The sequence below is a fragment of the Chaetodon auriga genome, unplaced genomic scaffold (assembly GCF_051107435.1).
Source record: "Chaetodon auriga isolate fChaAug3 unplaced genomic scaffold, fChaAug3.hap1 Scaffold_200, whole genome shotgun sequence".
NCBI lineage: Eukaryota > Metazoa > Chordata > Actinopteri > Chaetodontiformes > Chaetodontidae > Chaetodon > Chaetodon auriga.
The window spans coordinates 1-12,843 of record NW_027481972.1 but is presented as its reverse complement, the minus strand read 5'-3'; positions in this window follow the sequence as shown (position 1 = coordinate 12,843).

Below are 12,843 nucleotides of genomic sequence, written 5' to 3'. Positions count from 1 at the left end.
TTTTCACACTAACTCAACACGAATTCAAAAGAAACCATGCTGTCCTTCAAAAACATGCAAGAATTGATGTTTCTAAAGTGGAAATGTCATTCTATGACAGTTTGACAAATAAATACAAATGAATCTAAAATACTCATATTCCGTCATTTTCAGGTCAAAATAACGCTATTTGAGCGAGAAAAGCACAAAATGAACATATACTGCACTTTTCACACTAACTCAACACGAATTCAAAAGAAACCATGCTGGCCTTCAAAAACATGCAAGAATTGATGTTTCTAAAGTGGAAATGTCATTCTATGACAGTTTGACAAATAAATACAAATGAATCTAAAATACTCATATTCCGTCATTTTCAGGTCAAAATAACGCTATTTGAGCGAGAAAAGCACAAAATGAACATATACTGCACTTTTCACACTAACTCAACACGAATTCAAAAGAAACCATGCTGTCCTTCAAAAACATGCAAGAATTGATGTTTCTAAAGTGGAAATGTCATTCTATGACAGTTTGACAAATAAATACAAATGAATCTAAAATACTCATATTCCGTCATTTTCAGGTCAAAATAACGCTATTTGAGCGAGAAAAGCACAAAATGAACATATACTGCACTTTTCACACTAACTCAACACGAATTCAAAATAAACCATGCTGTCCTTCAAAAATATGCAAGACTTGATGTTTCTACAGTGGAATTGTCATTCTCACACAGTTTGATACATAAAAACACATGAATCTGAAATAAGCACATACTGTCATTTTCCGCTCAAAATAACGCTATTTGAGCGAGAAAAGCACAAAATGAACATATACTGCACTTTTCACACTAACTCAACACGAATTCAAAAGAAACCATGCTGGCCTTCAAAAACATGCAAGAATTGATGTTTCTAAAGTGGAAATGTCATTCTATGACAGTTTGACAAATAAATACAAATGAATCTAAAATACTCATATTCCGTCATTTTCAGGTCAAAATAACGCTATTTGAGCGAGAAAAGCACAAAATGAACATATACTGCACTTTTCACACTAACTCAACACGAATTCAAAAGAAACCATGCTGTCCTTCAAAAACATGCAAGAATTGATGTTTCTAAAGTGGAAATGTCATTCTATGACAGTTTGACAAATAAATACAAATGAATCTAAAATACTCATATTCCGTCATTTTCAGGTCAAAATAACGCTATTTGAGCGAGAAAAGCACAAAATGAACATATACTGCACTTTTCACACTAACTCAACACGAATTCAAAAGAAACCATGCTGGCCTTCAAAAACATGCAAGAATTGATGTTTCTAAAGTGGAAATGTCATTCTATGACAGTTTGACAAATAAATACAAATGAATCTAAAATACTCATATTCCGTCATTTTCAGGTCAAAATAACGCTATTTGAGCGAGAAAAGCACAAAATGAACATATACTGCACTTTTCACACTAACTCAACACGAATTCAAAATAAACCATGCTGTCCTTCAAAAATATGCAAGACTTGATGTTTCTACAGTGGAATTGTCATTCTCACACAGTTTGATACATAAAAACACATGAATCTGAAATAAGCACATACTGTCATTTTCCGCTCAAAATAACGCTATTTGAGCGAGAAAAGCACAAAATGAACATATACTGCACTTTTCACACTAACTCAACACGAATTCAAAAGAAACCATGCTGTCCTTCAAAAACATGCAAGAATTGATGTTTCTAAAGTGGAAATGTCATTCTATGACAGTTTGACAAATAAATACAAATGAATCTAAAATACTCATATTCCGTCATTTTCAGGTCAAAATAACGCTATTTGAGCGAGAAAAGCACAAAATGAACATATACTGCACTTTTCACACTAACTCAACACGAATTCAAAAGAAACCATGCTGGCCTTCAAAAACATGCAAGAATTGATGTTTCTAAAGTGGAAATGTCATTCTATGACAGTTTGACAAATAAATACAAATGAATCTAAAATACTCATATTCCGTCATTTTCCGCTCAAAATAACGCTATTTGAGCGAGAAAAGCACAAAATGAACATATACTGCACTTTTCACACTAACTCAACACGAATTCAAAAGAAACCATGCTGTCCTTCAAAAACATGCAAGAATTGATGTTTCTAAAGTGGAAATGTCATTCTATGACAGTTTGACAAATAAATACAAATGAATCTAAAATACTCATATTCCGTCATTTTCAGGTCAAAATAACGCTATTTGAGCGAGAAAAGCACAAAATGAACATATACTGCACTTTTCACACTAACTCAACACGAATTCAAAAGAAACCATGCTGTCCTTCAAAAACATGCAAGAATTGATGTTTCTAAAGTGGAAATGTCATTCTATGACAGTTTGACAAATAAATACAAATGAATCTAAAATACTCATATTCCGTCATTTTCAGGTCAAAATAACGCTATTTGAGCGAGAAAAGCACAAAATGAACATATACTGCACTTTTCACACTAACTCAACACGAATTCAAAAGAAACCATGCTGTCCTTCAAAAATATGCAAGACTTGATGTTTCTACAGTGGAATTGTCATTCTCACACAGTTTGATACATAAAAACACATGAATCTGAAATAAGCACATACTGTCATTTTCCGCTCAAAATAACGCTATTTGAGCGAGAAAAGCACAAAATGAACATATACTGCACTTTTCACACTAACTCAACACGAATTCAAAAGAAACCATGCTGGCCTTCAAAAACATGCAAGAATTGATGTTTCTAAAGTGGAAATGTCATTCTATGACAGTTTGACAAATAAATACAAATGAATCTAAAATACTCATATTCCGTCATTTTCAGGTCAAAATAACGCTATTTGAGCGAGAAAAGCACAAAATGAACATATACTGCACTTTTCACACTAACTCAACACGAATTCAAAAGAAACCATGCTGTCCTTCAAAAACATGCAAGAATTGATGTTTCTAAAGTGGAAATGTCATTCTATGACAGTTTGACAAATAAATACAAATGAATCTAAAATACTCATATTCCGTCATTTTCAGGTCAAAATAACGCTATTTGAGCGAGAAAAGCACAAAATGAACATATACTGCACTTTTCACACTAACTCAAGACGAATTCAAAAGAAACCATGCTGGCCTTCAAAAACATGCAAGAATTGATGTTTCTAAAGTGGAAATGTCATTCTATGACAGTTTGACAAATAAATACAAATGAATCTAAAATACTCATATTCCGTCATTTTCAGGTCAAAATAACGCTATTTGAGCGAGAAAAGCACAAAATGAACATATACTGCACTTTTCACACTAACTCAACACGAATTCAAAAGAAACCATGCTGTCCTTCAAAAACATGCAAGACTTGATGTTTCTACAGTGGAATTGTCATTCTCACACAGTTTGATACATAAAAACACATGAATCTGAAATAAGCACATACTGTCATTTTCCGCTCAAAATAACGCTATTTGAGCGAGAAAAGCACAAAATGAACATATACTGCACTTTTCACACTAACTCAACACGAATTCAAAAGAAACCATGCTGGCCTTCAAAAACATGCAAGAATTGATGTTTCTAAAGTGGAAATGTCATTCTATGACAGTTTGACAAATAAATACAAATGAATCTAAAATACTCATATTCCGTCATTTTCAGGTCAAAATAACGCTATTTGAGCGAGAAAAGCACAAAATGAACATATACTGCACTTTTCACACTAACTCAACACGAATTCAAAAGAAACCATGCTGGCCTTCAAAAACATGCAAGAATTGATGTTTCTAAAGTGGAAATGTCATTCTATGACAGTTTGACAAATAAATACAAATGAATCTAAAATACTCATATTCCGTCATTTTCAGGTCAAAATAACGCTATTTGAGCGAGAAAAGCACAAAATGAACATATACTGCACTTTTCACACTAACTCAACACGAATTCAAAAGAAACCATGCTGTCCTTCAAAAATATGCAAGACTTGATGTTTCTACAGTGGAATTGTCATTCTCACACAGTTTGATACATAAAAACACATGAATCTGAAATAAGCACATACTGTCATTTTCCGCTCAAAATAACGCTATTTGAGCGAGAAAAGCACAAAATGAACATATACTGCACTTTTCACACTAACTCAACACGAATTCAAAAGAAACCATGCTGTCCTTCAAAAACATGCAAGAATTGATGTTTCTAAAGTGGAAATGTCATTCTATGACAGTTTGACAAATAAATACAAATGAATCTAAAATACTCATATTCCGTCATTTTCAGGTCAAAATAACGCTATTTGAGCGAGAAAAGCACAAAATGAACATATACTGCACTTTTCACACTAACTCAACACGAATTCAAAAGAAACCATGCTGGCCTTCAAAAACATGCAAGAATTGATGTTTCTAAAGTGGAAATGTCATTCTATGACAGTTTGACAAATAAATACAAATGAATCTAAAATACTCATATTCCGTCATTTTCCGCTCAAAATAACGCTATTTGAGCGAGAAAAGCACAAAATGAACATATACTGCACTTTTCACACTAACTCAACACGAATTCAAAAGAAACCATGCTGTCCTTCAAAAACATGCAAGAATTGATGTTTCTAAAGTGGAAATGTCATTCTATGACAGTTTGACAAATAAATACAAATGAATCTAAAATACTCATATTCCGTCATTTTCAGGTCAAAATAACGCTATTTGAGCGAGAAAAGCACAAAATGAACATATACTGCACTTTTCACACTAACTCAAGACGAATTCAAAAGAAACCATGCTGGCCTTCAAAAACATGCAAGAATTGATGTTTCTAAAGTGGAAATGTCATTCTATGACAGTTTGACAAATAAATACAAATGAATCTAAAATACTCATATTCCGTCATTTTCAGGTCAAAATAACGCTATTTGAGCGAGAAAAGCACAAAATGAACATATACTGCACTTTTCACACTAACTCAACACGAATTCAAAAGAAACCATGCTGGCCTTCAAAAACATGCAAGAATTGATGTTTCTAAAGTGGAAATGTCATTCTATGACAGTTTGACAAATAAATACAAATGAATCTAAAATACTCATATTCCGTCATTTTCAGGTCAAAATAACGCTATTTGAGCGAGAAAAGCACAAAATGAACATATACTGCACTTTTCACACTAACTCAACACGAATTCAAAAGAAACCATGCTGGCCTTCAAAAACATGCAAGAATTGATGTTTCTAAAGTGGAAATGTCATTCTATGACAGTTTGACAAATAAATACAAATGAATCTAAAATACTCATATTCCGTCATTTTCAGGTCAAAATAACGCTATTTGAGCGAGAAAAGCACAAAATGAACATATACTGCACTTTTCACACTAACTCAAGACGAATTCAAAAGAAACCATGCTGGCCTTCAAAAACATGCAAGAATTGATGTTTCTAAAGTGGAAATGTCATTCTATGACAGTTTGACAAATAAATACAAATGAATCTAAAATACTCATATTCCGTCATTTTCAGGTCAAAATAACGCTATTTGAGCGAGAAAAGCACAAAATGAACATATACTGCACTTTTCACACTAACTCAAGACGAATTCAAAAGAAACCATGCTGGCCTTCAAAAACATGCAAGAATTGATGTTTCTAAAGTGGAAATGTCATTCTATGACAGTTTGACAAATAAATACAAATGAATCTAAAATACTCATATTCCGTCATTTTCAGGTCAAAATAACGCTATTTGAGCGAGAAAAGCACAAAATGAACATATACTGCACTTTTCACACTAACTCAAGACGAATTCAAAAGAAACCATGCTGGCCTTCAAAAACATGCAAGAATTGATGTTTCTAAAGTGGAAATGTCATTCTATGACAGTTTGACAAATAAATACAAATGAATCTAAAATACTCATATTCCGTCATTTTCAGGTCAAAATAACGCTATTTGAGCGAGAAAAGCACAAAATGAACATATACTGCACTTTTCACACTAACTCAAGACGAATTCAAAAGAAACCATGCTGGCCTTCAAAAACATGCAAGAATTGATGTTTCTAAAGTGGAAATGTCATTCTATGACAGTTTGACAAATAAATACAAATGAATCTAAAATACTCATATTCCGTCATTTTCAGGTCAAAATAACGCTATTTGAGCGAGAAAAGCACAAAATGAACATATACTGCACTTTTCACACTAACTCAACACGAATTCAAAAGAAACCATGCTGGCCTTCAAAAACATGCAAGAATTGATGTTTCTAAAGTGGAAATGTCATTCTATGACAGTTTGACAAATAAATACAAATGAATCTAAAATACTCATATTCCGTCATTTTCAGGTCAAAATAACGCTATTTGAGCGAGAAAAGCACAAAATGAACATATACTGCACTTTTCACACTAACTCAAGACGAATTCAAAAGAAACCATGCTGGCCTTCAAAAACATGCAAGAATTGATGTTTCTAAAGTGGAAATGTCATTCTATGACAGTTTGACAAATAAATACAAATGAATCTAAAATACTCATATTCCGTCATTTTCAGGTCAAAATAACGCTATTTGAGCGAGAAAAGCACAAAATGAACATATACTGCACTTTTCACACTAACTCAACACGAATTCAAAAGAAACCATGCTGGCCTTCAAAAACATGCAAGAATTGATGTTTCTAAAGTGGAAATGTCATTCTATGACAGTTTGACAAATAAATACAAATGAATCTAAAATACTCATATTCCGTCATTTTCAGGTCAAAATAACGCTATTTGAGCGAGAAAAGCACAAAATGAACATATACTGCACTTTTCACACTAACTCAACACGAATTCAAAAGAAACCATGCTGGCCTTCAAAAACATGCAAGAATTGATGTTTCTAAAGTGGAAATGTCATTCTATGACAGTTTGACAAATAAATACAAATGAATCTAAAATACTCATATTCCGTCATTTTCAGGTCAAAATAACGCTATTTGAGCGAGAAAAGCACAAAATGAACATATACTGCACTTTTCACACTAACTCAACACGAATTCAAAAGAAACCATGCTGGCCTTCAAAAACATGCAAGAATTGATGTTTCTAAAGTGGAAATGTCATTCTATGACAGTTTGACAAATAAATACAAATGAATCTAAAATACTCATATTCCGTCATTTTCAGGTCAAAATAACGCTATTTGAGCGAGAAAAGCACAAAATGAACATATACTGCACTTTTCACACTAACTCAAGACGAATTCAAAAGAAACCATGCTGGCCTTCAAAAACATGCAAGAATTGATGTTTCTAAAGTGGAAATGTCATTCTATGACAGTTTGACAAATAAATACAAATGAATCTAAAATACTCATATTCCGTCATTTTCAGGTCAAAATAACGCTATTTGAGCGAGAAAAGCACAAAATGAACATATACTGCACTTTTCACACTAACTCAACACGAATTCAAAAGAAACCATGCTGGCCTTCAAAAACATGCAAGAATTGATGTTTCTAAAGTGGAAATGTCATTCTATGACAGTTTGACAAATAAATACAAATGAATCTAAAATACTCATATTCCGTCATTTTCAGGTCAAAATAACGCTATTTGAGCGAGAAAAGCACAAAATGAACATATACTGCACTTTTCACACTAACTCAACACGAATTCAAAAGAAACCATGCTGTCCTTCAAAAACATGCAAGACTTGATGTTTCTACAGTGGAATTGTCATTCTCACACAGTTTGATACATAAAAACACATGAATCTGAAATAAGCACATACTGTCATTTTCCGCTCAAAATAACGCTATTTGAGCGAGAAAAGCACAAAATGAACATATACTGCACTTTTCACACTAACTCAACACGAATTCAAAAGAAACCATGCTGTCCTTCAAAAACATGCAAGAATTGATGTTTCTAAAGTGGAAATGTCATTCTATGACAGTTTGACAAATAAATACAAATGAATCTAAAATACTCATATTCCGTCATTTTCAGGTCAAAATAACGCTATTTGAGCGAGAAAAGCACAAAATGAACATATACTGCACTTTTCACACTAACTCAACACGAATTCAAAAGAAACCATGCTGGCCTTCAAAAACATGCAAGAATTGATGTTTCTAAAGTGGAAATGTCATTCTATGACAGTTTGACAAATAAATACAAATGAATCTAAAATACTCATATTCCGTCATTTTCAGGTCAAAATAACGCTATTTGAGCGAGAAAAGCACAAAATGAACATATACTGCACTTTTCACACTAACTCAACACGAATTCAAAAGAAACCATGCTGTCCTTCAAAAACATGCAAGAATTGATGTTTCTAAAGTGGAAATGTCATTCTATGACAGTTTGACAAATAAATACAAATGAATCTAAAATACTCATATTCCGTCATTTTCAGGTCAAAATAACGCTATTTGAGCGAGAAAAGCACAAAATGAACATATACTGCACTTTTCACACTAACTCAACACGAATTCAAAATAAACCATGCTGTCCTTCAAAAATATGCAAGACTTGATGTTTCTACAGTGGAATTGTCATTCTCACACAGTTTGATACATAAAAACACATGAATCTGAAATAAGCACATACTGTCATTTTCCGCTCAAAATAACGCTATTTGAGCGAGAAAAGCACAAAATGAACATATACTGCACTTTTCACACTAACTCAACACGAATTCAAAAGAAACCATGCTGGCCTTCAAAAACATGCAAGAATTGATGTTTCTAAAGTGGAAATGTCATTCTATGACAGTTTGACAAATAAATACAAATGAATCTAAAATACTCATATTCCGTCATTTTCAGGTCAAAATAACGCTATTTGAGCGAGAAAAGCACAAAATGAACATATACTGCACTTTTCACACTAACTCAACACGAATTCAAAAGAAACCATGCTGTCCTTCAAAAACATGCAAGAATTGATGTTTCTAAAGTGGAAATGTCATTCTATGACAGTTTGACAAATAAATACAAATGAATCTAAAATACTCATATTCCGTCATTTTCAGGTCAAAATAACGCTATTTGAGCGAGAAAAGCACAAAATGAACATATACTGCACTTTTCACACTAACTCAACACGAATTCAAAAGAAACCATGCTGGCCTTCAAAAACATGCAAGAATTGATGTTTCTAAAGTGGAAATGTCATTCTATGACAGTTTGACAAATAAATACAAATGAATCTAAAATACTCATATTCCGTCATTTTCAGGTCAAAATAACGCTATTTGAGCGAGAAAAGCACAAAATGAACATATACTGCACTTTTCACACTAACTCAACACGAATTCAAAAGAAACCATGCTGTCCTTCAAAAACATGCAAGAATTGATGTTTCTAAAGTGGAAATGTCATTCTATGACAGTTTGACAAATAAATACAAATGAATCTAAAATACTCATATTCCGTCATTTTCAGGTCAAAATAACGCTATTTGAGCGAGAAAAGCACAAAATGAACATATACTGCACTTTTCACACTAACTCAACACGAATTCAAAAGAAACCATGCTGGCCTTCAAAAACATGCAAGAATTGATGTTTCTAAAGTGGAAATGTCATTCTATGACAGTTTGACAAATAAATACAAATGAATCTAAAATACTCATATTCCGTCATTTTCAGGTCAAAATAACGCTATTTGAGCGAGAAAAGCACAAAATGAACATATACTGCACTTTTCACACTAACTCAACACGAATTCAAAAGAAACCATGCTGGCCTTCAAAAACATGCAAGAATTGATGTTTCTAAAGTGGAAATGTCATTCTATGACAGTTTGACAAATAAATACAAATGAATCTAAAATACTCATATTCCGTCATTTTCAGGTCAAAATAACGCTATTTGAGCGAGAAAAGCACAAAATGAACATATACTGCACTTTTCACACTAACTCAACACGAATTCAAAAGAAACCATGCTGGCCTTCAAAAACATGCAAGAATTGATGTTTCTAAAGTGGAAATGTCATTCTATGACAGTTTGACAAATAAATACAAATGAATCTAAAATACTCATATTCCGTCATTTTCAGGTCAAAATAACGCTATTTGAGCGAGAAAAGCACAAAATGAACATATACTGCACTTTTCACACTAACTCAAGACGAATTCAAAAGAAACCATGCTGGCCTTCAAAAACATGCAAGAATTGATGTTTCTAAAGTGGAAATGTCATTCTATGACAGTTTGACAAATAAATACAAATGAATCTAAAATACTCATATTCCGTCATTTTCAGGTCAAAATAACGCTATTTGAGCGAGAAAAGCACAAAATGAACATATACTGCACTTTTCACACTAACTCAAGACGAATTCAAAAGAAACCATGCTGGCCTTCAAAAACATGCAAGAATTGATGTTTCTAAAGTGGAAATGTCATTCTATGACAGTTTGACAAATAAATACAAATGAATCTAAAATACTCATATTCCGTCATTTTCAGGTCAAAATAACGCTATTTGAGCGAGAAAAGCACAAAATGAACATATACTGCACTTTTCACACTAACTCAACACGAATTCAAAAGAAACCATGCTGTCCTTCAAAAACATGCAAGACTTGATGTTTCTACAGTGGAATTGTCATTCTCACACAGTTTGATACATAAAAACACATGAATCTGAAATAAGCACATACTGTCATTTTCCGCTCAAAATAACGCTATTTGAGCGAGAAAAGCACAAAATGAACATATACTGCACTTTTCACACTAACTCAACACGAATTCAAAATAAACCATGCTGTCCTTCAAAAACATGCAAGACTTGATGTTTCTACAGTGGAATTGTCATTCTCACACAGTTTGATACATAAAAACACATGAATCTGAAATAAGCACATACTGTCATTTTCCGCTCAAAATAACGCTATTTGAGCGAGAAAAGCACAAAATGAACATATACTGCACTTTTCACACTAACTCAACACGAATTCAAAAGAAACCATGCTGTCCTTCAAAAACATGCAAGAATTGATGTTTCTAAAGTGGAAATGTCATTCTATGACAGTTTGACAAATAAATACAAATGAATCTAAAATACTCATATTCCGTCATTTTCAGGTCAAAATAACGCTATTTGAGCGAGAAAAGCACAAAATGAACATATACTGCACTTTTCACACTAACTCAACACGAATTCAAAAGAAACCATGCTGTCCTTCAAAAACATGCAAGAATTGATGTTTCTAAAGTGGAAATGTCATTCTATGACAGTTTGACAAATAAATACAAATGAATCTAAAATACTCATATTCCGTCATTTTCAGGTCAAAATAACGCTATTTGAGCGAGAAAAGCACAAAATGAACATATACTGCACTTTTCACACTAACTCAACACGAATTCAAAAGAAACCATGCTGGCCTTCAAAAACATGCAAGAATTGATGTTTCTAAAGTGGAAATGTCATTCTATGACAGTTTGACAAATAAATACAAATGAATCTAAAATACTCATATTCCGTCATTTTCAGGTCAAAATAACGCTATTTGAGCGAGAAAAGCACAAAATGAACATATACTGCACTTTTCACACTAACTCAACACGAATTCAAAAGAAACCATGCTGTCCTTCAAAAACATGCAAGAATTGATGTTTCTAAAGTGGAAATGTCATTCTATGACAGTTTGACAAATAAATACAAATGAATCTAAAATACTCATATTCCGTCATTTTCAGGTCAAAATAACGCTATTTGAGCGAGAAAAGCACAAAATGAACATATACTGCACTTTTCACACTAACTCAACACGAATTCAAAATAAACCATGCTGTCCTTCAAAAATATGCAAGACTTGATGTTTCTACAGTGGAATTGTCATTCTCACACAGTTTGATACATAAAAACACATGAATCTGAAATAAGCACATACTGTCATTTTCCGCTCAAAATAACGCTATTTGAGCGAGAAAAGCACAAAATGAACATATACTGCACTTTTCACACTAACTCAACACGAATTCAAAAGAAACCATGCTGGCCTTCAAAAACATGCAAGAATTGATGTTTCTAAAGTGGAAATGTCATTCTATGACAGTTTGACAAATAAATACAAATGAATCTAAAATACTCATATTCCGTCATTTTCAGGTCAAAATAACGCTATTTGAGCGAGAAAAGCACAAAATGAACATATACTGCACTTTTCACACTAACTCAACACGAATTCAAAAGAAACCATGCTGTCCTTCAAAAACATGCAAGAATTGATGTTTCTAAAGTGGAAATGTCATTCTATGACAGTTTGACAAATAAATACAAATGAATCTAAAATACTCATATTCCGTCATTTTCAGGTCAAAATAACGCTATTTGAGCGAGAAAAGCACAAAATGAACATATACTGCACTTTTCACACTAACTCAACACGAATTCAAAAGAAACCATGCTGGCCTTCAAAAACATGCAAGAATTGATGTTTCTAAAGTGGAAATGTCATTCTATGACAGTTTGACAAATAAATACAAATGAATCTAAAATACTCATATTCCGTCATTTTCAGGTCAAAATAACGCTATTTGAGCGAGAAAAGCACAAAATGAACATATACTGCACTTTTCACACTAACTCAACACGAATTCAAAATAAACCATGCTGTCCTTCAAAAATATGCAAGACTTGATGTTTCTACAGTGGAATTGTCATTCTCACACAGTTTGATACATAAAAACACATGAATCTGAAATAAGCACATACTGTCATTTTCCGCTCAAAATAACGCTATTTGAGCGAGAAAAGCACAAAATGAACATATACTGCACTTTTCACACTAACTCAACACGAATTCAAAAGAAACCATGCTGTCCTTCAAAAACATGCAAGAATTGATGTT